The sequence below is a fragment of the Manis pentadactyla genome, chromosome 2 (genome assembly GCF_030020395.1).
Source record: "Manis pentadactyla isolate mManPen7 chromosome 2, mManPen7.hap1, whole genome shotgun sequence".
Classification (NCBI taxonomy): domain Eukaryota; kingdom Metazoa; phylum Chordata; class Mammalia; order Pholidota; family Manidae; genus Manis; species Manis pentadactyla.
In genome coordinates this window covers 40,305,133-40,332,577 of record NC_080020.1, presented here as the reverse complement: position 1 = coordinate 40,332,577, position 27,445 = coordinate 40,305,133, and positions in this window count along the sequence as shown.

Genomic DNA, 27,445 nt, shown 5'->3' with positions numbered 1-27,445 from the left:
TAACAAAAGGGTGAGCCTTAGAGTCACGGAATCCCAACAGAAACAAGAGAACTGCATTTATATTTTCCCTGATAGAGGAAAATGGCTATATAGCTGATTGTTAGTGGGGACCCTGTGTAGTACTACACCTTAAGCAAAAAGGAATCTCATCCCTGAGCTCTTTCCATTTATGGCACAAACACCCAGTATCAGCCTGTCTGTTCCCATGGGCCCTCCCCATGGGTCATCAGATAAGCCAGTCATCTTATTTTACCCACTTTGTATCTATTCACACCACACCCCTAGCCATCTGATATCAGCCCAGATCATGCTTTCTTTTGAGTGCTGGTATACTGAGCTGTGGTCACTTGATTATGTAGCACCAAAGTTTTAAAAGGACATACTGCTGTGAAACTAAAAGTCACAATGAGATGATTTCAACAGCAAATAGGCGTGAAGGGTTACTTCACTACTATAGAAGTGTTAGTGTAGAAAACACAGAATTTGGAGGACACGGTAAAGTGAATGCTAAGTTGTTTCCTGCCTCACCACTCTCCATGTTTGTTGTTTAAGCTACTGTATGATATTGATAAGTGAGCAAAATGGTCAAGACTACTGGGAAGCAGATTCTGACTTGATTTTAGTCATGACCTTGTGGAATTCCCCTTGCCTGAGTGAGGGGCAGCCTCCAGCCAACTGCCAATAAGAAACTTGGCCTTCAGCTTAACATCCATTAAGAAACTTAATCATGCTGACAACTATATAAATGAATTTGGAAGTAGATCCTTCCCCCGTTGAGCCACGAGGTAAGGTCACAGACACTGCTCACATGTTGACTGTAGCCTTTGAGAGACTTTGAAACAGAGAATCCAGCTCAGCTCTGTCTGTATTCCACACCTACAGAGACTCTGAGATGTTGTTGTTTCAAGCCACTAAGAATTAAGGTAATTTGCTATACAGCAGTAGATAACTGATATACTTCTTAATGCCACACAGAGCTAGGTAGTGCTAAGGAAGCTTTTGCCATAGTTGCATTAGGAAAACCTTTTTTGTGATCAAATTTCTCTAACAAATACTAAGTGTCTTTATAATATTTGGAAAAGTCATGGGTAGACAGAGTAAACGTACACTTTTATTTTAATACTGAGCTTCAGATTTGGGAAGAATTTGGTCAAAGCAAGCAGGGACTAAACTAAAGTCAAGAAAATAATTTCAAGTAATCATGAGACAGAGGAACTCATATACCAGCACTCAAAAGAAAGCATGATCTGGGCTGATATCAGGTGGCTAGGGGTGTGGTGTGAATAGATACAAAGTGGGTAAGATAAGATGACTGGCTTATCTGATGACCCATGGGGAGGGCCCATGGGAACAGACAGGCTGATACTGGGTGTTTGTGCCATAAATGGAAAGAGCTCAGAACTCATGGGTACTCACAACTCAGGCCGAGTCTCATGGGTCATCTAGATGTTGTACTTCCTTGATTCTATGATCCTTATACTGAAGTTTGTTTTAAGGTTGATGGACTGACTAGATGAAAATAAATGATGGTTCTTAAATTGAACCATTTAATGTAAATGAACCAGGAGGACATTTACTGAGCTTCTTTCTTAAGGTGCATGTGTTTCATTCTCTAAAATCATGGCAAAAATAAGTTTTAATTATTCAGTTGCAAGTAACAAAAAACAACAGAGCAGACCTACTTAAGAGAAAATCTATTGGAAATACATGAAGTAGCTTGTAAATTTTAATATAAAAGTTGACTACACCATGGGAAGGACAGAAATTAGAACAGTTCGGAGGATCTAATACAAGAACAAATGACCAGGTATCAATTGTTTATGTCTTTGTCGTTCTGCTCAATAATTAAATGCTCTGGGGCAGAGGTCTAAATGGACTAACTTGATTTGCTTTTCTCTGACATTGTTGTTTGGGTCAGTGGAGATGGATCCCTATTTGGCCAAGGGTATATACTTTATGCCCACCTTTGGGACAATACCACTGAACTACGTGGACTGGGATGGAAAGTAGTGGTTATGTGAAGGGAAATAAGGGTGCTGTTAAAAAAAATAAAGAAGGGCATAGGGTTGGTACATAAGTGAAAACAGCATGTGTGCACTATGGAATCCACTCTGCAATCAGGGTTGCTGTCAGAATCAAAGTAGTGTAATTCCTTAACTGGCATCCCTTTTAACAGGCTTGATGTGTATACTGACTGGTGCCTTAAAGGCACCATCTGAAACTTGAAATTTGTTTGATGCTAGGGTTAGAAGAAACTACCCTTCCAGTGAAGGTGGGCTGTATAGTTGTGACTTCATATCCTCTTTAAGCTGCACAGACAGATTCAGTGAGCCCTTCATATCAGGCTGCCCCAAGGCCAGAACTGGAGTAATTCATCTCATCTGTCACTTCCTGAGACTTTAGACTAGAGATGTTCAATGATGTTACCATTTTATATAGAACTGTAAGCAATTGCCCAACTTCTTACATGTATCTCAATTTATAATTACTAAGCTGCTTAATACCTCATTTATGTATGATAGAACAATGCATAATGCAAGTAAATGGCTTACCCAAATTCATCACTATATGGCATAGTTGAAATTAGAATCCAGATCTCTAAGGTCCTTCTGAAGCTCACTTTACTATAGTTGCTACCTTATTTTCAGTACCTTGTCACTGCCCAATGGCATGTAATCATATTTTCAGTTAACGTGAGGCTGAACAGAAAACTACCATATTATTACTGAATCAGAATCCAGAAAAGTCATGTTAGACTGGAATAGTAAACCGAGTCACAAACTCAATTAGGATAAAGGTAAAGTCATACCAAGGGATGTTGGGTAAGTATAGATAGGTTGTGGTATAACTTAGTAGCAAATGTTAAAAAGACCTAAATTGTAGTGGAATATAATAAATAGGGAGACAAAATGTGACCTAATTGCCAACAACACAAATCTACCCTTGGAATGCATTCAGAGATTCATGTGTTAAATTTCTGTCCTTTCCTAAGTTCACCAAGCTAGGCTCATTAAAGTTAATATACAATTTATTTCTGCATACTTAGTCTCTGAAACCCCTTTCTAAACCGATCCAGAAAGGAAAGGAAAGATAAACATCCTTTCACTTTTTCAATAGTGTAAAATAAGTCTTAAGTCACCCAGTTATTGCTTTTGTACCCCCAGTCCCCAGCATACTTACCTCCTACAGAAAATATTTTACTTTGTTTTCTAAATTCCAGGAAACTTAACATTCCCCTCCCAATTGTAGAGATTTGGAGGATTGCATGTCCTGCTCTAGAGCCAGCTATCTTCTCTTGGAATTGCTTGATTCTGATCCACAGGTGTGAGCTTCCAGGCGTGATCTTAAATAACATCACTATATGTCCCCAGCCCCCTTAGTGCTACTTGATTAGAGGCAGGACAATGCCTACCCTGAGCTAAGGGCAAGTGGCTTAATCTCTTCTTGGATTTGGAATTGTAACTGAGGACAGTTGGTTGGTCTGAGAAAATCATAAAGAAAACATGTGAAACTGATACCCAGGAATGACATATAAGCCAGAATGTGGAGAGAGAAAAAGGATAAAGTAAATTCAGAAGGTTTGCAGAGGCAATAATAAGGTGGATATTGAGAAAGAAAAAGAGAAGATGAATGAATAGCCTTTATAGATTTTATTAAACCTCTACATATCCTTGTTTTCATTCCTTTTTGAAACTTGGCTATGCTTCTGAACATCATTTTCATGAAACACCTGAATTTTGATAATTTCTGTAATATAAAACCCTTGTTTGGCTTAAGCAAAACACATGTCAACAACCCAAGATCTGAAGGAACTCCACAGACTCTCCAGGTCCAAAGCACCAGTCAAAGCCCACAACCCACAAATCCCTCCTACTCATTGATTTTATCGTTTCCTTACACTTTCAATTAAAATGGAAACATAAATGGTTCTGGTCAATGTTAGTAAAGACATAATGGCACTGGCAATATCCATATGTTTACAAAAGATCTGACATGATAACTAAAAATAGTTACATTAGGAAAACAGAAGCCCCTCAGGACTGTCAGCTTACAACAGATTATGAGAAAAAATAAGTGATCTGTCTGCAAAGTATACAAAGGAACATTTAATGTTTTTTGTAGGATGGGTTTCTTTTAATGCAGTACGATTAAAATGAAATGGGGTCTTCTGAAAGGTAGTGAGATCCCTGCAACTGGTGATATTCCAACAAAATCTACATGGCTACTTAGCAAAGTGTTTGTAGGAAAAACTATTCAAGTATCAAATCAAATGAATGTTTGTATTAGCTTGCCTCTAAATTCTCTGCCAACTCTAAGATTCTATGATTCATCAATCTGTCCTAAATGCCCATAGGATATACTGTAAAATGTACTGTTAATCTCTACATGACCAATAACACCTTGTTTCAATCATAATATGCAGTAGTAGGCAAACTTTTGCTGGACAGGCATTAGGAAAATATACAAGGCAATATTTACCAATTGTATGACATGATCCTCTAAAAAAGGAGAAAGCCCTTTACAATGTCATTTCAAGCTAGGCTTTCGTTTAAGATCAAAGGTGTACAACAGCAGTAAGTACAAGGTGTCTCAAACAGATGTTCAGTCTTGATGACATCATTTCTGAATGGTGCCTTCAGTGGAATCATCAAGCTTGGAATACTGTGATCTCACCCTTTTAGAAAGCTTTGCGATCACATGGTTTGTTATTGTTGCCAAGGTCACAAATAAAGCTCATTAGAAGCTTAAAGTTTTTAAATTGCCTTGTTCCTCCTTCTCAAATCTGTTTACTGTATAATCCAGACATCCTCAGATGTGCTCTATTTTCAATAAATTTATAATGCAGTTACTGCTTTTAGGGCACACTACAACTAAAAGATGAAAACAGTTAAGACACGGAAACAATTACTAAATCTCATTTGGCTAGTTGCTCTGATAGTCTAAGCACTCTTCTGTTCCAGACAGTGGCAAGAGTGAAAGCCAGGGAGGTAAATGTGGGAACATTTCCCACAGTTCCTCCCCTCTACAGATCCAGAGCACATCTGATACCAGTAATACCAGTGTCTCTTTCATCTTTACATCACTTAGGGTTATCCATGTGTAGTGGGCTCAATGGTGGCTCCCTAAAACATAAATCCATGTGCTAATCCCTGGAACCTGTAACTACCTTTTATGGCAAAATAGTAAATATTGTTTTATGTGGCAGAAGATGTAGTTAAATTAAGGACCTTGAGAGGAGATGATTATTCTGAGTTATCCAGGTGGGCCCAAAGCTCCATCACAAGTATCCTTATAAAAGGGAGGCAGGGGGAGGTCAGGAGGACCTTCAGAAGAGATGATGATAGGAAGATAGAGGCAGAGATCAGAGTGATGGGGCCTCAAGCCCAGGAACATGAACGACCACCAGAAGCTAAAAGTGATAAGGAATGGAGTCTCCTTAGAGCCTCTGAGGAAACACGGTCCTGTTGACATCCTGATTTCCAACTCCTGGTTCATTCAAATGTTTACCTATTGTCTATCACTGTTATCTGCTAGGATGACAGTATACTTAAGTCAACATTCTGATATTTTTAAAGAGATGTCCTGAACAGAACAATTCATCAAGAGATATAAAAGTGTCCTCTACACATATGAAAAGATATTCATCTTCATTCATGATGAGGGAAGTATAATTAAAACTACTCTGAGCTAACATTTCTAAACCATCAGATTGGCAAAAATTCAAAAGTTTGATGATCCATTCTGTTGCACAGGCTGTGGAGAAACAGGCTCTCTCTGACATTACTGGTGGGAATGCAAAATGGTATAAACCTTATTGAGGGGAATTTGAAAATATTTTACCACACTGTATGTGCATTTGTCCTTCAATCCAGAAGTCCTACTTCTGGGAATTTGCCCTAAAAATATGCCTCCAAATATAAGAAAATCTATTTGTTACATGCAAATGAATATGGTTATTCATTGCAGTATTATTTATAATTGCAAAATATAATAAACTACCTAAGTCTCCAAGCATAGGTGAATTTAACAAAGGTCTATGCTGCTATAAAAAACAATGAGAAATGATTCTGTTAACAAGATATACTGTTAAATGAATAAGCAAAGTGTAAAAGAACATACATGTAATGCTAATATTGCATAAGAAAGAATAGAAAATAAGAAAATATGCATACACCTGCTTATCATTACAAAAAAGCATCACAGGAAGCATAAACCAGAAACAACAAAGTTGTTGGACTCCACGGTATGAGGTGGAAGAATGGAAGGGAGGGATAGGCTGATGAGTGATGCTTTTCTGAGTATCACTTAAGGAAAAGGTTTGATTTCTTAAGCATGCTAATATCCAACATATGAAAGAAAAACCTAAATTAAATCAGTAAGAATGGGAGGAAAATAAACTGCAAGCAAATTGAAAAAATAAGCCTAATCATATTCATGTGAATACCATAACCACATTGAAAGGATTAAAAAGAAATAATCAATCTAAGTACTCAGGAACAGAGCATTTATCTCTTTACCCTCAGTCTTTGGCAGAGTAGGCCACAGGTTGGAACTGCAGAACAGCAAACAATTCCTACATTTATTTTAGTAGCTTTGTTTATTATAATGGTATGCGTGAGAGTAAAAAAGAGAGAGAAAAGTAAAATCAATAATTACACAATGGAGAAAGGTGAAATGGACAATACCTTGAGCAGATATTAAAATTAACACCATCAATGAGGACAGATGGACATCGTGTGGCTCCAGATGATAGGAAAATACCTCCTAGGAAGAACTGTACTGACAATGCATAGCAACAATCTAGCCAACAAGGAAATTTCAAACAAACCCGCAATAATAGAATATTTTTGAAATCGTGAGGGGATAATTTTTTCAAAAAAATGTCAAAGTCATTAAGGACAAAGAAAGGCTATGGAAACATTCCAGATTAGGAGAGGCTAAAGAGACATGACAACTAAATGCAATGCCAGCCCCTTAAATGGATCCTGTACTGGTAAAGAATAAAAATTGTTATAAAGGATATTACTGGATCAGCTGACCAAATTGAATGTGGGTGGTATTTTAGATAAAGGTATTGAGTATATGTTATGTAAATTTCTGAAGATGACAACAGTAATGTGGTTGTGTTAGAAAATATCCCTATTCATTAGAAATCCTATGCTAAATAATTTTTTATTGGTAAAAGTCCATGATACATGAAATTTACTTTCAAATGGTACAGAAAAAAATAATTATTTCTATACACATATACAGAGAGTATGAGAGAGAGAAAATGGTGTAAAAGACAAATGTAGATGAAAAGTTTATGGATGTTCCTTGTATAATTTTGATAATATTTTATAGGTCTAAAATCATTCCAAACAAAAAGCAAAAAGAAAATATATCTAAAACCAGAAATTCTTCAAATCTTGCAACTTCTCAATGCCCAAAAAGGTATTTCTATTTAACACCTCTTATAATCAAGATACCATCTACCCACTATGCATCTCCCCATGCCCATACCCAAATAGCTCATACTTCAAAGAGCTTAACTGAATACTGAAATGCTGAATATCACTTAAGAATAAAGTTAACTGTCAGGTCTCAAAATAAGTGCTAAATGAAAGGTTCATGTAATAGGTAATAGAGACATTTGTTCCTTTTCAATTTCAATTGAAATTCTACTTTTTATAATTTATGCTTTTTTTACCTAATTGAACTGATGAAAAAGTTACTATTACTCTTTGCTAAATAACTTCACATTTACTTGAAAATCACTCTTGAAATAACCTGCCTCCCTTCTTCTTCAGCTTGAACAACTGTACTTTCTCAAATTTGTCTATCTTGCTCATATTAATTCCTTTCTCCAAGAGTACAATATGCTGATCAGCTTGCATTCAATTGCAAGCCTAAAAACTAGCAAAACATGCTTTATTAGCATCCTTCTGTGCCTGAGTGTTAGCATTCATGTTATAGACTTCAAATCATGAATTTGGAGCTCAGTTGATTAGTTTTCATCAAATTCTAGGGTCTTTACCTGTAGGGAAAATGGAATTTTCTGACCAGGATTCTCACCTGGCCTTAACACCACCCATTATGTACATAATAAGACCATGTTTGCACATTTATGGGGTGTTTACCAGCAACAGTGCCACTGGTCAGTCATGAGAGTACCTGCCAGGGGAGGGGTAGAGAAGAAGCACCCATTTTCTCCTCTGCCTGAGTTCCCAGCACATAATTAGTCATGTGTATGCCAGTCATCTGGGATCAGCCAGAGTTTCCCCTGGAACAAGGGAGCAGGGAGTTGAGCCCCCAGGAGAGCTGAGAAAGAGCCTTGGAGTCCTGGTGCTCCTGGAGAGTTAAGCCCCAGTGTGGGCACCAGGAGCTTGGAGGGTGGGGAGCAAGGAGAGGCTGAGACCTACTGCCTAGAGTATTAAACTCGTGCTGGGGAGCAGAACCTGCAGCCGGCCTGGGGAGCGCATTCAAGCCAGCCGCGCCTGTACCAAGCTGCCTGTGTCCACAGTGAGAATAAATGCTGTAACCCACTTTATCCCAAACTTTTTGCCCTTGCTTTTCTTTGATCTCGTATAATTAATAGAGAACTTGCTCTGAATGGGGAACCTACTCCTCCCAGAGCAACGTTACCCCGGCGTTCAAAGGAGCCTTTTCTTTTCCAGGAGAGCAGACAACTTGGGGATACGAGCTGATGAAATTTTATTTACTTACTGACTGTGCTTCTATAGTCATCACCCAAAATTTTGTTGAAACTATATGATTTTCAGGATTCTCCTCCCTCAGGCACAGTGAAAACTCTTCTGTAAGATTAAAATTTGACCCATAAAGTATTTGAGCATAATAAATTTTGATTGCATTCATTTCCTCCATTCATAAAATGGAATGTTTTATAAAAGTAGCTTTTATTCTTTCTTAATTAGGACAATAGAAAACAGTACCTTTAACGACAGCTTGTTCAAGAAGCATATCTGATATTAGGATAGAAACCAATTATCTTTTTAAAATAATGCCAAGCACTAATGAGCAATCCAAAAGAAGACCTTTAAATTTTTTCCATTATAGCCATGTCAAGTTCAAATATCCATACAATAATCTGACAATTGTTCAAAAGTTTGTCAGCAAAATATGTAAAGTATTCTAATATACTGAATATTACATGAGTTTACAGGTACCTTCTCTATTTTTGTATGTCTGTTTGTGGAACTTGCAGAATCTTACAGCATTTCCCACTCTTTTTCTTTTCCAGGAGAGAAATGAATTCTTTATTCCTTCCTCTTTGTCTTCCTTCCTCACCTCTTTCCATCTTTCCTACCTCTTTCATTCCTGATGAGGGCAGCAACTGAGTAATATTTTCTCATTGACTATCTGCTATGACTCAAGTAAGTGTAGACATCTGAGGCCCCAGTCATGTGTTTCTGCATCAGCTTCTTTTTACCAATCCCTATCCCTACTCATTCCTCCTTTTACTTATCTCATCACCTTTCTTTGTCCTATTTCTTGTGGAAATAAACACGGACACTGAAGTATAATTTTTTACTCACTCATCCACTAATTTGTTAATGAATGCGTACAGTTTATTTATTAATTCATTTATTCCTTTCATGATGCTCTAGACACAATCAAAGGTTCCTGTGAAATCATAAAAAGAAGTGCATTTGTTTCCTAAGCACCCTACCTGAGTCTCCCAATTAGGGGAATCTACTTTTTGATTTCAGGCTTGCAGCCAGCCAGCATAATCTGTTTAAAATGTAGAAAGGGATGAACTGGAAAGAACAATTAAATATGTTCATTGCTAATGAATGATTTTCATGCTGGGTGAGCCCATAATAAAGAAATGAGAGTTGTACAATGGACTGATCTTAGGCACTATCCAGTTCCCTAATTCATGTTCATCCACTGACTGAAAATGGATTCAAATGTATTCATCAGTATACAGGCTATCAGCTAGCATTTACAGTGTAGGAGAGACTTTTCACTGTCAAGTCTAATGAGTTATTACTAATGGCAGGTAGTTCCTGGCAACAGATGGTAACATTATCTACAATAAGAAAATCATAAGTGAATTCCATGACAACCTGTATTAGCAGCAGGACGAGGTAAAGGAGAATGCAGAACATATAGACCACCTAAAGTGGAGGTAGAAAGCCAATACAAGCCGGTAGCTGGTTTAAAGGTTCAAGAAGGCACGATTTCACACACTTTCCTTGGATCACCTGGTACAGAAAGAGGAATTTTTTGTAGATCTTCAGATAAAGATGGAGAGGAGGGTCTTTCTTGGTAAAACCTAAAACCTTTCCAGAAACCCCCTAGACTAACCAGTTAAAAGTCTTTTCTCACTGTAGATTTTTAGAGCCCCATTGTACAGCTGAGCCTTTGGTTTATGTTCTTCTAAAATTTTCACTTAACAGAGATCAGAAGGTTTTACAGACTTAAATATTACCAGCATACTGCAGCAAATTGTATCTTCTGTGGCCTCTTATTTTGATTTCTTCAGCAGCATGCAATTTTCTTAAAACTGTTTCTTATTCTTACCTGCTTCCAAAGGACCCATATGTTCTATCAGCTTGATCGATATTATCCATATTAATTATTAGTTGATCATTTCATTGTCAATCATTGTCCTCCCTTTTACAGTAATTTATTAACCAATAATTATAGTAATGTACTATGCAAATAGAACAAGTTTAATATTTCAAAGGACATTGATGGAAATACATCTTTTCACAGGCTTCATCTAACTCTGACTTATGTCATTATATAACATCTAAAGCTGTATAGACATGATGCTAAAACAATGAGAAAAAAATGGTATGATGGTTAATTTTGTGTCAACGTGATCAGCCACAGGTGACATTTGTTCAAATATGATTTTGGATGTAGCTGTAAGGGTGTTTTTAGATGAGTTTAACAATTAAATCAATAAATTTGAGTAAAGCAATCTGTTCTCTCTAATGTGGGCGGGCACATCCAGACAGTTGAAACCCTGATATAACAAAAAGGTTGACATTCCCATCAATAAGAAGAAATCCCTCCTCCCTGACTGCCTCCAAGCTGAGACATCAATTTTTTCCTGCTTGTGTAGTTGAACTGAAACTTCAGCTCTTCTTAAGTCTTGAGCCTATGGGGCTTCAGACTAAAACTACACCGTCACTTCTGTTGGTTTTCAGGTCTTCAGATTCAAACTGGAACTACACCATAGGCTGTACTGGGCCACCAGCTTGCTGACTAACAATCTTTGGGCTTATCAACCTCAATAACTGTTCTGAGCCAATTCCTTATGATAAAAACCACATACAGCTCCCATCAATTCTGTTCCTCTTGAGAACCCTAATACATCTGATAACTTCTGAAAATAAGTGAATTTAATGAAAATGTGTTTGGTTGAACTGACTGTCTAAATGCCTGTATACATACATATTGACTAATTTTTAAATGAATCACAAAGTCTGACATTTTTAATGCCTAAAAAATATTTTCTAAATGAATGAATAACCTATTAATTACAACAAATTAATATATTGTTGTTAGTATTTTATATTAATCATGCAAATTACACATATAAAGTATATATAATATATATATGCTTATATATATATATATATTAATTACATATATAAGGAAACTTTGTGTTTAAGTTGTTATGAAAGGGTCTAACTGCCTGAAAGTGGACTATTAATTGACCTGTCTTGAAAAGTCATTTATTTTTCCTAGTACATAGTTTAAATAAAGTTTTTCACTAACCTACAATGTGGTTTTAAGCAAGTCATGCATACAGTATCTCAGTTTTCTTTTAAATAAAAAGAAAAAGGTGACGATTTTAAGTGTCTTCTAAATAAATAATTAAAATCTATGTCCATGTAATACCCAGTGATCATGATATTAGAAAGGGGGAAGAGAAAGAAAAATGAAAATAAATTTATTAACAATAATCAATCCTAATTGTATATCTTTTAGACTTCTTATCTGTTGAAAGGCTATACTGTTCTGAGGGTTGGTTCAGAACTGATACACTAAGTACTTTTTTAATTTAGTAAGTTTACTGGAACAAAATGCCACAAGTAGAGTAAAACCATATCATAAAATACTTAAAGAGAATAGCAGCATGATGCCTTAATGGGAAAACAATAAATATCTCAATAGAAAAATGGGTACAACAATTTATAAAAAACATATAAATGGAATATAAAATATACAAATAAATAAGTAGGCAATAACATTTTTTTAAAAGATATGAGCATAAACTGAGGCAGGATCATAAACTAGTAAGGCAGTGTGATTTGAATCAACCTTTCTGGTATACAATATGCCAATATCTATTAAAAACGGTAAAAATGTCTTAAACCTTGAAATGTCACCTATAAGAAATGAAACTGAGTCTTAAAAAATGCATAGTTATATATAGAGATATAATTTTATAGAAAAAAGGTCAGATATTTTGCTTATAATAGCAAAATAGAAATAACCTGAAAATACATAAATGTTATTTTTAAAATAAAATATTATCAAATTGTTTACCCAAATATTACACTACCATGAAAAATCATCTTTTATGACAAAATATTTGATAACAGGGAATTGCACAGGATATATTTTCAATATAAAAGTAGGCTTCAAAATATACAAACTGTAATTTACAATTTTCAAAAACATCTTCCAGTATTTTACACACACACACTTGTATGTAGAAATACAATAATTTGTCAGTATTGACACTGACAGGATTCTGAGTTGTTTTCTTTTCTTCAGAAGATTTTCAGTATTTTATTCATTGAAATCTACTGCTTTTTATTAGAAAAAAATCTTATTTAAGAAAGAGGAGACTGTTGTAGGTAATATTTAATGTTCTTCCTCAATTTAAATCCTTCATTTTTCACAATGTTATGGTGGACAGTGATGTTTTTTTATGTTATTGAAAATTTCATATTCTGTAATATATAGCTACTTAGGGATATGAGATAGAGATTTTATAAATAAAAAGCTGAATTGTTTACTCATTATTCCTTTTTGAAACCAGATCACATAGCAATTGCCTGCTAATAATACTATCTGACTTTACCATTAGAAACTAACTTTGAAAAAGTGCCTTATGAGAGAAAGTACAATTTATGCCATTTAAAAAAAATCACTTAACCCATTTAACTTTAGCTAATGATTACTGATAAGATAAAAGCTTGAAAGAGAAGTTAGGGGAGATAACATATTTTAACATTTTTATCTCCTGAGACCTTAATGTGCTAAGAAAGTAAAAAAGAAAACCATAAAGAAGCTTTCGGATTTCAGTTTTATTTAAAATCACTGAGATGGCATCTTTAGACTCTTCTGTCTTACACAATAATTATCCTCTCCAAATGGCAGGGAAAAGAGATTGCCAGTATGTTGTCACATGGGAATAAAAATCTTGAGACAAAGAAAAAAAAAGTTGGAAAGGACTCTGGTGTTAAGCCAATCTAGTAAATACGTACAGAACATATCTCATTTTATGCTTGCTTCTAACTGAAATAGTATACTTTTCTCTAATGAAGAAGGAAAACAGAGAATGAAAAATAATAGAGAATGTATTTGCTTAATTATACTCCTCAAGCTATTTCTTACTGAAGAAAACAGGTTAATAGTCATTTATAGGAGAAAAAGTGAAATTTTGGAGGGCTGAAGGAATTTTTTTTCTCAAGGACAGTGTAGTGGTGGGGATGGGGGATTAAAATGTGCCTGTGTCAACATGCTTCTCAAACAAAACTTATGTGGCCTTATAGTCATTTTTATTTTCTGCTCAAATAATTCCAAAGTTTTTTGGGTATCATGTTTTGGGTACCAGGAGGGAAACACACACACACACACACACACACACTAAGAAGCCAAAGAGTGAATAAGTTTGAGGAGGGAAACACACACACACACACACACCCTAAGAAGCCAAAGAGTGAGTAAGTTTGAAAACACAGAGATAAATTTCCCAGTATAAGGGAATCTGGATCTGCTTTTTAAATAAAAGGTCAACAGACAAGAAAGCTGGCAAACGTAGCCCTAATGAGAAAAATGAAACATTATAAAAAAATCTAAATCTTTCAGAAGATCTTATTACACACACATTCATTGTCCCTGTGTTAAGTATTACATGATTTTATTTATTTTGAAACAACACTGACACTACTACAATTTTAAAGAGTACTCTTAAAGGGCTGGAAAAATTGTTTATTTTTCCTTGGAAATCTAACTAATTTAAACCTATTTCCTCATCAACTAAAGTAAAAATCATCTGCTACATACTGAGTACCTATCTGGATTCGGTACTCTAGAAGATTTAAAAGAAATATAAGCTACGTCCTCTGAGTTTCTTAGTTTGCTTAAGAGTTGGAATCGACAGAGAATCATAAGATAATGGTACAGGCAGAACGGAATCAATGGTCAAATTACCCAGTACAGAAGAAAAGCACTTTGCTTCTACACATTGCTGTGAGAGTATCATAAGCTGTGAGAAAATGAAATAAAAAAGGAGGCAAGAGTTGAGGATGGGAAATGCAAGGGCCTATTCCTCTCCCCAGTGGACTGGAGGGGGGCTGTGTTTTTTGGAGGACAGAGTAAAAAATGCAGTTGCCTTCACTGTAACATACTATGGGAAATGAGATATATTTGAATATTTAAAGATGAAAAGAAGAAGTGGAGGGACATTTAACATTATTTTAGAGTAGATATTCAATTTAGGAAATTCCTTGCTTTTCCAAGTGCTTTGGGTTCTGTTCTGGAGCCACTTTTTTTGCTTGTTTAGGAGCAAGTCCTCACATGCCACTGGACACTCTTCCTGTTGACAATTTTGACCTTTATTAATTCAGGTCGGCTCAATCTCCACTACAGATCTGTCAATGCTGACACCTTGTCACCCTCTGATTTTGCAGAGAGAATGCTGAAAGAGTTCACAGGCCATCACATTGGTTGACTGATACCAGAGAGAAAATAATAATAATAATAATAATACAAAATACAAAATCAGCCTTATTCTCTTTCTACACATAAACACAGGCTAAATTCAAGTCACACAGAGGATTACTTGTGGGTCCCCAAGAGTTCTCAAGATGAATACCAGACACATTTTGGGAGTAGCTATACTATTCATATGCTTATATAAATTGGTTTTCATGAGTAAATTTCCCGATTTGCCCTTTTCTGCTGAAATATGTCCCTTGTTGCAAGAAAATGCAATAAAGCAATGCAGTGTGTTTTTTAATCTGTGGAAAGTTGAAAAGGTTACATGCTGTGTGTGAGTTTTCTATTCTCAGATATACATACACACTCCATGAAACAACAACGACGAAAATCAGCATAATTTAACAGATCCCTTGTTATCCCTACACTGTAGTTTTCTGGCAAAGAATGTATAAAAGTAACTTAGTGGAGAAAAAGCAGTTTGTTTTCGTAAATTTCAATTGCCCATCAGGACCTTATGTCTCTTTTATGCAAGGAAACTAAAAATGAGAAGTGTGAACCCTTTGAGATTAAGTTACTGCCCTTCAGTATTCAGGTTCAATGCCATTTACCTAGTAAATTGCAGTTTGCTAACATTTTTTTAAAACATATTCATGTTTCACCAGTTTTTCATCAGATTAGCCAATGATTGTTATTAAATAGATAATCCTTACTGATTATATCATCATAAGGGTATTAGTTATTTTATAGTAATGTTAATGTTTAATTTGAATTATCTACTGATTTAAGTTGCTTTCCTTAAAAGTAACCAAAACAGGGAAAACTGAGGCTGTAGAATGTATAAATTTTCTTGGTATAGGACTAAGTTTTAGAGGGATTATATCATCAAATCTGAGAACTGGAATTGGAAGAAACTGGACTTGAACAAAATTCCCTTATTCAACAGATGTAAATATCAGTGAAGGTATATATGTTGTGCAAGTTGCACAGCAGGCAAGAAGTAGAGCCATAATCTCATGGGCTAGTCTCTTCCTTCCCTTCTCTGCTACTGCTTATAACAGACATCTTCCATGAGTTACAGATGCAAAAGACGTAAAAGAAAGAAGACAAAAACTCATTCATTTCAACATCACTAATGCAATTTTTTATTAAAATATCATTGATACACAATCTTATGAAGGTTTCACATGAACAACGTTGTGGTTCAACATTCACCCATATTATCAAGTCCAATATGACTTGATAATAATGCAAGTGACCCTACTGCAGTCACTGTCCATCAGCATAGTAAGATCCTATAGAGTCATCACTGGTCTTCTGTGTGTTGTACTGCTTTCCACGTAACCTACCTATATTGTGATTGCAAATCATCTTGCACCTTAAATTCCTTTTTCCTTCCTACCCACCCACCCATCCCCAGTCCCTTTCCCTTTGGTAACAGCTAACATTCTTGGAGTCTGTGAGTCTGCTGCTGTGAGTCTGTGAGTCTGTTGCTATTTTGTTCCTTCAGTTTTGGTTCATTGTTATACTCCACAAATGAGTGAAATCATTTGGTATTTGTCTTTCTCTGCCTGCCTTATTTCACTGAGCATAATGTCCTCCAGCTCCATCCATGTTGCTTCAAATGGTAGGATTTGTTTTCTTCTTGTGACTGAATAATATTCCATTGTGTATATGTACCACATCTTCTTTATCCATTCATCTACTGATGGACACTTAGGTTGCTTCCATATCTTGGTTATTGTAAATAGTGCTGCCAGAAACATAGGGGTGCATATGTCTTTTTGAATCAGGGATTTTGTTTTCTTTGGGTAAAATCCTAGGAGTGGAATTACTGGGTCAAATGGTAGTTTTATTTTAGTTTTTTGAAGAAACTCCATATAGCTTTCCACAATGGTTGAACTAGTTTACATTCCCACCAACAGTGTAGGAGGGTTCCCCTTTCTCTGCATCCTTGTCAGCATTTGTTGTTCCTTGTCTTTTGGAAGTTGGCCATCCTAACTGGTGTGAGGAGATATGTCATTGTGGTTTTAATTTGCATTTCCCTGATGATTAGTGACATGGAGCATCTTTTCATGTGCCTGTGGGTCATCCAAATTTCTTCTTTGGAGAAGTATCTGTTCAGATCTTTTGCCCAATATTTTTTGGGTTATTTGTTTTTTGGATGTTGACGTAGGTGAGTTCTTTATATATTTTGGAATGTTAACCCCTTATCAGATAAGTCCTTTATGAATATATTCTCCCATAATGCAGGATGCCATTTTGTTCTCCTGATGGTGTTCTTTGCTATACAGAAGTTTTTTAGTTTGATGTAGTCCCATATGTTCACTTTTTATTTTGTTTCCCTTGCCCAAGGAGATGTGTTCAGGAAAAAGTTGCTCATGCTTATATTCAAGAGATTTTTGCCTATGTTTTCTTCTATGAGTTTTTTGGTTTCATGACTTACATTCAGATCATTGATCCATTGCAATTTTACTTTTGTGTATGGAGTTAAACAATAATACAGTTTCATTCTCTTAAATGTAGCTGTTGAGATTTGCCAACACCAGTTATTGAAGAGGCTATCTTTTCCCCATTCTATATTCATTGCTCCTTTGTCATATATTAATTGGCCATATATGTGTGGGTTTATATCTTGGCTCTCTGCTCTGTTCCCTTGATCTATGTGTCTGTTCTGGTTCCAGTAACAAATTGTTTTGATTACTGTGGCTTTGTAATAGAGCTTGAAGTTGGGGAGCATAATCCTCCCAACTTTATGCTTTCTTTCAAGATTGCTTTGGCTATTCAGGGTCTTTTGTGGTTCTATATGAATTTTAGAACTATTTGTTCTAGTTCGTTGAAGAATGTTGTTGGTATTTTAATCGGGATTGCATTGAATCCATATGTTGCTTTAGGCAGGATGGCCATTTAGACAATGTTAATTTGTCCATGAGCATGGTATAGATTTCCATTTATTGGTGTCTTCTTTAATTTCTTTCATGAATGTCTTATAGTTTTCGAATACAGGTCTTTCACTTCCTTGGTTAGGTTTATTCTTAGGTATTTTATTCTTTTTGATACAATTTTAAAGGGATTTTTTTTCCTGTTTTCTCTTTTTGTTAATTTGTTGTTAATATATATGGATGCAACAGATTTGTGTGTTAATTTTGTATCCTGTAACTTTGCTGAATTCATCACTAATGCAATTTTTAAAAATATTTCCTATACTCACTGAACTAAATCCTGTTTTACAAAGAAGTTTTACTTAATATAAAAGTATAAACTTTTGAAGTGACAGTGAAACCTTTACTCTTTAAAGCTAAGGGTTAGAGATAGGAAAAGGCTACCACACTTTTTACAATTTTTTTCCCTTCAGTGCACAAAAGAAAACTGGGCCAAAGGGAAATTCAGTGGACAAATTACACTAAAAACTACATTGATGAAGGGTGCACCATGTGCTAGGTGCAATACTAAGAAGAATATTACATTTCTTCTCTGACTGACTCTTGCTTCCTTGACCCAGGCAGAAATTATTCAGATGGCTTGCTTGAGCAAAACATACCTAAATGTAAACTCTAGCTCAGAGATGAAAAAATATTTTTAGTAAATGTAATCTGGTTAAAATGATATAGATAATTGAATATAAATTATGAATTACTTTAAAAAGTACTGTTCTGATTTTTTTTTTCATTTTATTTCAGACAGTACCTTAAAAGCCAACATACAGAAGTACATTTTGGGGAAAATACATAAAAGTAAACAGGTGAGCTAACAATGCACAGGCTAGATTAGATAAAAACAAACTGTATATTTCTGAATATCTTTGAAGTATATAAAAATTATGTATCTGGTACACATTCTTTTTCTTGAAGAATACTCAAACCCATTTGGTACCCTTTAAAGGGAACCCATTGCCTTAAAATTTCCAACATAAATAGTTAAGTAGATAGATAGATATAGAAATAAAGCATTGTAGATATATGTATACATATATTTATGTACATATATATAATATATATTTTCAGAAATATAGAGAAAAAAATTACAGGAATAGAGAGAGAAAAATGCAAAGAAAGGTATCTATTTTCAAGTATTCTCAACCTGTTAAGAGACAAGCATAATATTTGGACTGTTAATCCTAAACCATTATTATCTTTTCACTAAAGCAGTCTTCTGAATATGTAAATTTCATAGTCTAAAAGGCAATCAATTATTTATTTGGAATATTATTTGTTGAACTAATTTAATCTAATTATTCACATGCAGACCAACCTACTTCATGACTTTATTGGGCTTGGTCAAATACTTCATTATGCATATGAAAATGCAAAAATCAGTTGCAGTAAGTTTTAATGACCATTCCTTGCTAGGACATTTACCATTAGAAAGATTAGTTTATAAGACCGGTATTAGCATTTGAAGGACTGTTTCCTACTTACATGTACACAGTAAGATGGTTTTATCTGTTATTTTCACCAAAGTTTTTATATTTTTATTGTTCTTTAATGAATAAATAATTCACAATAACATGTGTACTACCAGAATGTTCATACCTGGAAACTTTATATAAATATATCCACTCTCTGAAGCTCTTTTAAAGTTAAGTATTGGGTCATATGCCTATTTATGAATCACTTAACACAGGATACTCAACACATGTTCCAAGGAAAAGTAGGCTCACTTGATATGCCACCACAAATAGCATAATATGTTAGACCTATTTTTGCAGAATATTTCTATTGTAGACCTGCAAAACTCTGTCACATGTTAAAGACACTCATATACTCTAGAATAAGAAATGTTTACCTGTGTCTAAACACTTTTCCTTATATTTACTTGAACCCAGAGTCTATTCATTTTTCTAAGAGCTAGGGTACCATAGAGCATGCTGTGTAGAACTCCAACCTGGCACAGTATGGCATTAGTTAAATAATAAACACTCACAGCCTTTGGAGCCAAAATATCCCTACCATTTGAGATTATCATGCATAAGATAATTTCCCCTTCTTCATGACTATAAGGTGCTGGAGTTTAGAGTTAGGAAATATCACTATAGAGCCTGGAAATCTAGGGAGAAGATCTTAAAATAGGTATAAAGGAAGGTCATGACACTCTTCAAATCATGTGATTCCCTAAATCTGCAACCTTTCTGGGATTTCTCATTACAGTTGAAAAATAACAAAAAAAACAAGGAAGTAAAAAATAAACCTAATCCATATATGTTTTTTCTTTTCTCACAATTATTCACTACCTTTTAATTATCATAGGCAATAAGGAGGAAGTGAAAATTTTCTTTAAGTAATTCATGAAAGCTGTCCATATATCATCAAAGTCATCAGTCCTGCCCTCAATTCTGTGTTCTGCCCTTTAGTATGCAGCTGAACATGACATTAATAATAATGTCTAATTAATGGATACCTATCTATTTCACTGAAGAAAGTTGTACGGCACATTTCCAGAGTCACAGGAGCGCCCTTTTAGAACACTTAAAACTAACCTCAATTTTTCAGTGCCAAAGGCAAAGATGTTTGGAGCAGTATCAAACTGTGCTTGCTTGAAATTTCACATGTGAAACTTCTCACCAAATAAAAAAAAAAAAGGAAAATCATTTGGAGCATAACAGGCAAATTAAGTGATGAAAATCTGCTCACCTCTAACTTTGGGGAAGTCATTAAAATACATATTATTCTACATTAAATACATGTTACTGTTAAACTTTTCACTGGTGTTCTTCACAGATCTTCAGTGCAGGTGTAGCTCTGGGGGGAAGAGTCATCCTGGCCTGGGGTGAGTTCCCTGTAAATCCGATCAAACCAAAGGAGGGCAAGGGGTAGGGCAGGTTGAGAGAAAGGGTTTTACTGCTCACAGCTTGCTCGAGTCTGCTAGCCAGGCCCGGCTCTGTCTGCTCCGTCCATCTGCAGGGCATGCTCTCTCTCCCGCCCACCCCTTCTGGCAGGAACTCCATGGGCGGGTCCTTGGTGACTGGCCTTTTCTCTCCAACCCTTGCCCCAGATCCACTGGAGGCTCTGCTGTGGTAAACATCCATTGGTATGTAAATAGACTAAGGCCAGGTCAGAAATTTTGGAAATTCTGGTGAAAATTTCCATTTTACCCCACAGTAGGATAATCAAGTGTTAATAATAATATGAGTCTTGAGGGAGATTAGGAAAATTAGGAAGTTACATGGATGCACTTGACATTGCTGAGGAAATGAAGATATTTACAAAATGAAGTCTGCAGCCATTTTAACACAAAACTTTCACTTAGGAACAACCTGTGCTTCAGAAAAAAAACGGGCTTTCTTTTTTTTCTTTAAAAGAAACAGTTCTGTCCCTCCACAAAGAGAAAAAAAGCAGAAAAACAAATATATTTTTATTAAATCTAAATAAAAGCTGAATTTCAACTTTAAAAATAATTAAGATTTAATTTTATAATTCCATTTTGTGAACTTTAGTTAATTGGGTATTTTTAAGTGCTGCTATTCTGTATTTTAATACTCATGTATTTTTAAGATAGTTTCTTGTGATACAGTAAATCTCATTTGGCTTAAATAGGAATAGCAAGACTTAGAGAGTATCTAAGGTATATTGTATAATGCCTTTATTTTAACAGTTGGCAAAATTGGATAGAGGGTTGCAGTGTGACTTGTACAAACTGATAATTACCTATTTTTTTAAAGGCAATAATATTGAGACAACTTGTATTGAAGTGAGAAACCATGAACATATATTTTAGATATAAAGTACATAAAATCATAGAATTTGTTTAACAGGAAGAACCATTAGTAATCAACTATCAAAAAAAAAATAGAAAAATACTTTGTATAGACTGAATGTGTGTGTTCCCTCACAATGTATATATTGAAATCCTACCTCCCGATGTAATGATAATAGGGGGTGGGGCCTTTGGGAGGTGCTTAGGTCCTGAGGGTAGAGTCATTAATGGGATCAGCACCCTTATATAGGAGATTTCAGAGAACACCCATAATCCTTGCTCAGTGTGAGGGCACAGCTGAAAGATGGCCATTTTTGAACCAGGAAGAGAGTTTCATCAGAAACTGAATCTTCAGCCCCTTGATCTCATATTTCCCAGGTGCCAGACTGTGAGAAATAGATGCTTGCTGTTTAAGCCATGCAATCTATGATACTTTTGTTGTAGCATCCTGAATGGACTAAGACAGAAACTGGTACAAAATGACAAAAAAATTAAGAGAACACCTCAGCTTGTTTGGAACTGAAAAAGTAAGGACATGCATTTTAGAAATAAAGTAGATGAATGTCATAGTTTTTTTAATCTCTTAATAATCATGTATTTAAAAACAAATAGAAAAAGCTTTCAAATGCATATGAGTAACCTGGACCTCAGAGAAATTACATGATATGATAATTGCAGAGATTTATATAAACTGCCAGGTTTCCTGACTTCATTCTTTTAACTGTCCATTACCCACAAACTTGTAATGGTTCTGGACAACTGATAATGACTATATCAACTATGAATATACTTTTTCAGAAACTACATTATATTTAAATACTTCTGTTATAAGAAGAAAGCATAGAGTAATGTAATGATATGGATTTTTCAGGGAGAAGGAAAGGATGAAGAGATTCAAGTCATGGTTCTCAAATGTATTAGTTATGCACTAAGTCTCAGTTTTCTCTTCTATAAATTAGGGTGATAATAAACCCTGTAGCAGAGAGGTTCATGAGGATTAAATAAGTAAAGTGACATAAACACAATTTTGGTTTGCTGTAAATACAAAGAGTTATAGAAAGATCAATGATCCCTATTTGAGCATTCAGGGGAATTTTAAGGTGATAAAGTACCCGACTGAGTCAAACATGATCAGTTCCCAGTGCCCGACTACACTCCTCACAAGGAATACTATTCTAACTGCTCCTTTAAAATAAATAAATCCCTGATTCGCCCCCGTCTGTCAGTTTTGTAATTGAACCTCATAGAATATGGAGGAAAAAAGCTCCCAGTTAAACTTGACGTTTCTGGTTTCTGAGATTTTCATGCAACTGAGAGCAAAGAACTAGTGAGCTGATGTCGACAGTGCTTCAAACTAGTTTGTCGAGTGTCCTGGCACTTTCTGACCTAGGATTTTTTTTAAGCCTTAATGAATTTAAAATGAAGGGTGGGGAGACAGAAAGTGACATTTAAAAGTAGCCAAGTGATTTCCAACTCTCAAGTTGTCAGAAACTTCAATACTGTTCGTTTTTAAGCAGAATGCTTTTTTGTTCTGTGAAAACCATCTAACTGAGCTTTTTAGTTATGCAAATTGAAGCAAACACTCTCCTCTGAATGGAGATGAATTTCTAAAGACCAGAAAGTGTTTCTGGGGTAAGGATGTAAAAGCTTTCTGTGTGGATTGTTTTAAGAGAAAATGCCTTACTAAGAAGGATTCGCCTGGCTGCGTTAATTGAGCCCCAGTGACTGGTAAGGTTGGACCCAGAATTCTTTTCATAAGGTAGTATGTGATATTCAGGGCTCAAATGACAATGACTCTAGGTCTCAAGAAATGAGGCATAACCCAGAGTTACTTCCTATCTCTATCCAGAAGCTAGCCTCATTTTGTATACATGTAATTGTTATTATTTTGTTGTATTTTCTAAGTTACTTTTGTGACTTTAGAATTGTATTCTTCATTTCTAAATTCTTTTGGGTACTTTTTCCCTATCTTACTGCTCCTTTTTATAGTCTCTATTTGGTTCCTCATTTTGTAATTCCATCTTATATTTTATGTATTCTGTGAATGTGAGCATTTTGTATTCTGTATCTTATAATTGTGAGGTCTAAAGTAGCTAGGGATTTAATCCTTTGTTTATTGTTTCTGCTGACTCTCATGCCATTCATTTTTTTGTCATTTGGGGATATTTGAATGGACGCTCACATTTGTTCTTACCTGTGAGTTATTAACTGAATGCTTAAATTCATGGTGATTTTCTTTGGATGTTTCCTTTCATTCAGAAGTTTTTTTCATGAGCCAAGGATCCCTACTGACTTGGGTCTATTCTAGTCCCATTATGGTTTCACCCTAAAAATGTATGACAGGCAGGTCAAAGGCCATATCCACCCATGTTGGCCAATATAGTCCTCACTGCTCACAGCCTTTGTTTCTATTCATTGTTTAATATCTTTTCCTCTTTCATTTGTCCTTTGATGATTTTCTTCATGTCCCTATCCAGGCAATAGAATAATGATAATTATCTTGTGATTCCTATCTTGTTTTCTTTTTTTTTTTAGGAGGGCCTCTCAGGATATCTGCTTTGCCAAATTGCTAGCATAGGAAGATCAGTTTTCTTCATTGGCTTAATGGTTCTTTGGCCTCCCTTACAGTTGGATGCAAATGTATTTATAAAAAACCGATAGTAAGTGAGCAGAAGTAATGTTTGTGCCTTCTGGGTCACTTCCTTAAAGATAAGTTGCTTGCCTTAGACTTTTTACCCACTCAGTCCCCAACGCCCTTCTACGGTCTGTAATACAGTAGCAAATGGAGCACCTACTCTTTATCTAAGGGAGGAAGATATATATAGAGGAGGTAATAACCTACTGGCTGGCCTGGATCCCTAAATGACCACATGGAGTAGAGAGCCCTATATGCTTGAATGACAAGAAAGACCCAAACCCCTCTATTGTTTGACTCTATATTCTATGTCCTCCCAAAGCAGCCAAAACCTATATCCTAACATATACTCTTCCTTTTTAGGAGATAAAACAACTAGATATTCTAAAATCTCTTAAGGCAAGGAAAATGTCAACTTTCACAACCAAGCTATCAAATCTTTTAACTGAAGATTGCAATTGAAGTTAAAATAAACCAGTACCTAGGGGAAGAGAAAAGAACACAGAGACGACAAAGGGGGGAGCATAAAGAGTTTAAATGTGACAGAAAACTGAAAAAAGTCTATCTTATCTTATGCCAGGAGGGAAAAAAGTTGTAATTACCCAATAAGATAAAAGCTGTTGAATTTGTAGCAATAGAAATATTAAGACAAATTAAATACCAAGCTTATCTCTGCTCTGTGCTATCAATATTTTATACTAAACATCTGTTCCTTGTATCTCATCTCAGAAACACTTCTACACTTTATCAGCACAAGCACAGCTTTTCAAAGCAAATTAAGCTAAACCATTTTCACTTAATCACCAATTGATCACAACATGCAGAATGCCACATATTGATCTCTAAGAGCCCCGTTTTTCCCAATTCAGAAAAGCATATTGGAGGAAACACTTGATTTACAATCAGAGTAAACTGGTTAGGCTTACACTTCTGACATATTTTAAGTAGGAAGTATTTCAGTGATTAAAAGGATAAAACAACAAGTATTTTCAATGAGAGGTGAAAAATGGGCAATTTCCACCTTTTAGTTTACAGAGTTTTAGCACCACAGGAGATCTTCAAGATCCTCTAAGCTTTATTAAGTCTCAATCGGGAATGTCAAGAGAAGATGGACATTTTTGTTTTATCAGCCACTATGACATAAATATCGGATATATTCTGAGATTCAGAAGCAGACTTTTGTTACTGAGTTGGCCCAAGGGCCCAAGCTAGGTGGGCTTCACGCAGATTTATGGCCAAGCACTAATCTAATCCAGGCACTGCTTATTCCAATGCCTATAGGAGTTGAGCCATTAATGTAAATGAGTAAAGATGAACATTCCATCATATTGTATGGGTAGAATTCCAGATGACTGTTAATGCCTGGTACACATATAGACCCACTGTTATCATACCTTCTTTTCAAGACAAGTTTAAAATAAAATAAAATAAAATAAAAATTCAAGGTGCTTATGCAAAATCTCACACTTTTTTTTTTGCATCATGGAACAGCCCAAACAAAACAGATTTGTGGATTGGATGTGGCTTATGACAACCAACTATAAAACCTCTGATCTAGTCCTATCTACTCAATACAGAAAAATAAATGGGGGTCAATCATGAAGAAGTGTGAGGATTGGTGCTAGAATCCAAGCTTCCAGATGAGAGTGACCAACTGTCCTTGTTTTCCAGAGGCTCTCTTACCACTGAAGTTTCACAGCAGAAAACTGTATAGGTCTGGGAAAACTGGAATGGTGTGACCTTATGCTAGACTATCGTGTCAGTGAGTATTGTTCATCACACCCTGACTGCATCTTTCTTTATTTCTATCATCAGAACACATAATGAGCTTGTGACCCTCATAAGCTTATGTGGGTTGGAGATGCCAAGGTTCCAGTGGTGGCTACTGATCACATCAGCTGTGACATCATTCACCAAGTCAGAAAGAGGACTAAAAGGGTACCAGCAACAGACACACTGAATGGTTGTCTCCAGTATGGAAATTTAGTTTCTATGACCTCTTCACCAGTCACCTCCTCTAGAGTGTCACATATTAGGACTCTGTATATGGTTATTTGGGTTGCATATTTCTCTATAAATATAGATATATAGATATATAACTATAAAGATATAGATATACCAAAAAAAATCTGAAAAAAATCTTTTAATTTCTGTTTTGCACATATGTTGTATTGTTCACTAAAATTTTTATCATTTAACCACTTAGTGTGACAGATCAAACTTTCGAAGCTCTATAAATTCCAGCCTTCTCTAGAGCATGAATGAGCACCTCAGGGAAAGAGAGAAAAAGTGAGCAAGCCTTACGAACTGTGAGGTTACAGATCTATTACTCATTTTACTCCAAGACCCAGGGAATCTATCTGTGCTCAGAGTTCTAACCAACTTCAAAGGGCGACTTATGATCACAGAAGCTTGATGAAAGAATGGAACAAGAATAAAATTGGCCCTGTGTGAATTAGATTGCAAAGGCAGGAACCTAGCTTCATTTACCTAAGAAGCTAGCGTTTAAATTAAGACCTTTATATGCCCTCTGTAGTTTTCTAAGAGTCCAGATTTGGTACCAATGGCTAGCCCAGACAAACTAACAGAGAAATTATGGTGGGATAAAACAGAAGTCAGTAGTTTTTCCTTTACTCTTTTCACATGACCGCCCTTACATATGCACTTATCTTTTTTTTTCTATTCTTCAAACCTAGCACAGAAATGACAATTAGAGGATGATTTTTTTTTTTCCTTTGGCCCTGAAGGGATCCAGCAAGAGACTTTAGTATTTTTCCCTTTGTGAAATAAAGCCTGGCTTTGAAGCCAGGATCTCTGAAATAAGGCATTGCAAATGTCCTTTGATGAATCAGCCTGTGTGAAGGAGAAAGGAAGAAGGGGAAGGGAGCAGCAGATTGATTGCAGCTAATGTACCTCTCATGCCATGCCCTTTTAATCTTCCTTGAATGGCCACAGATAATCAAGAGGTCAATCATGAATCCATCAAAGGGTCCTTGTCTCAGGGCAGTTTCCAAACTGTTGAAGCCCTCACTCAAATAAGCCATTTAAAGCAGTTAGTCAGAGTAGGGTGAGAGTGGGGCATACGGGCACTAGAAAATATAAACGTCAGGGCCATCTGTCAGCCAAGTGTAAGAACATTTCTAAAGAGGAACCCTCCCCCAGGATGTAGAGAAATGATTTTCCCATGAACTTCATTCATAGATA